Below are 1,725 nucleotides of genomic sequence, written 5' to 3' on the forward strand. Positions count from 1 at the left end.
TTTTCTAAAGATGATTTATATTCTCAGTTTCTAAAAGTTACTTGACTAATTTATCCGAAACATACAACCAAATTGCATTAAAAAAAATAATATATCAAAATAGATAATTGTATAATGTCATAAATTAGATCTCATATAAGAACTACCCATACTATTACAAAAAAAATTCACTTTATTTAAATTTTTTGAAGTTGAACTTGTGTTACGCTATTGATTTTGCAAATAATATTTGACTATTTGAATGTGTGTTTTTTTAAATAAATAAAACTTATATGAAATATAATTCAAATGGTCATTTTTATAAGAATAAATAATTTGTCATAAAATTTTAAAAAGGATAATATAGTTAGAGTTATGCAGATATTAGTTATGCATGATTTAGTTATGCAAGATTAAGTTATGTGAGTATTAGTTATGCAAGTATTAGTTATGTAGATATTATTTAGTTATGTAGAGACTACAATACATAAATTATTAATTATTGAATATATTATTTACAAATAAATAAGCAAACAAATAGTATAATTTCTCAAATAAAATAAAGAAATAATTCTTCTCTATACTTAAGTGGGAATTATGTTTTTTTTTTCTTTCTCTATTTTTTTAAATGTTTAAAGCTTATAAAAATAAAATACCATAAGTATATTTCAAGTAAAGTACATAATAAAATCCTATTTTATATAATGTAAATTTCTATCAAAATGTTGCATGTATTGTTTGTACATTTTTAGTATACCAAATCTATGAGTTATATATAAATTCATATTCCAAATAAAAAAACAATACATAATAATTAAATATGTGGAATATATTTAGTAATATATGGTGATAATATATGATTAGCATATGCGTTGTCAAACTTATACATTCCGATTCATAATATTAATAAAAAAAAATTATATTTTGATTTCAAATGCAAACAAATAAAAAACTGTTCCTATACAAAAGAAATAAAGAAACAAAAATAGTTAGGAAAATAGAATAGTTATGTAAAGTTTTTTTTGTAGAGTTTTCAATAAAAAAAGGTAATAGGGATAAATATGTAATTTTTTAAAATATATGTATAACTAATACCCTTATAACTTATTTCATATTTTATCATGTATAACTTATACATAGGTCCTCATAAGTTATGTAGGATTATAAAAAATGTAACCATACACCGTATAAAATTAATACACGAATAATTTTTATACAATATTTAGAAACATAGCAACCAAACATGGTAAGTCATGCTGACTTTTCTACCTAATACATAACTTCCACCAAACATAGTACAAATACAACTTCTTATTTATGAGAAAAAAAAATGCATCTTATACGGTAACCAACGGCCCTTTAAAGTATTAACAAGGTTTTGAATGTTTTTCAAATTTTAAATACAACTTTAAGTTATATTTGTAGTTTTCATAATCAGATGCGGATTTTCAAATAAAGTGAAATAAAAAGATTATCTATTTCTTTGTGTTAATTTATTTTTCATATGTATTAAAAATAAATAATTAAAAATAATATTTATTATCTTAAAAATAAGATATAATTTAATTTTATTTTCCATGTTTATACTACTCTAAATGTGAAAAGAATATCACCAAATTAAGTGTTTAATTCGAATTTATTTGTTTGACATTATGTAAAAATAACCATTGGTGCATATGATATTGTATTGTTAATTAAGACAATTTAAATAAGTTATAAGTTATGATTTGATATATATATATATAT

This window comes from Solanum tuberosum, unplaced genomic scaffold (genome assembly GCF_000226075.1).
Source record: "Solanum tuberosum cultivar DM 1-3 516 R44 unplaced genomic scaffold, SolTub_3.0 scf00076, whole genome shotgun sequence".
Lineage (NCBI taxonomy): Eukaryota > Viridiplantae > Streptophyta > Magnoliopsida > Solanales > Solanaceae > Solanum > Solanum tuberosum.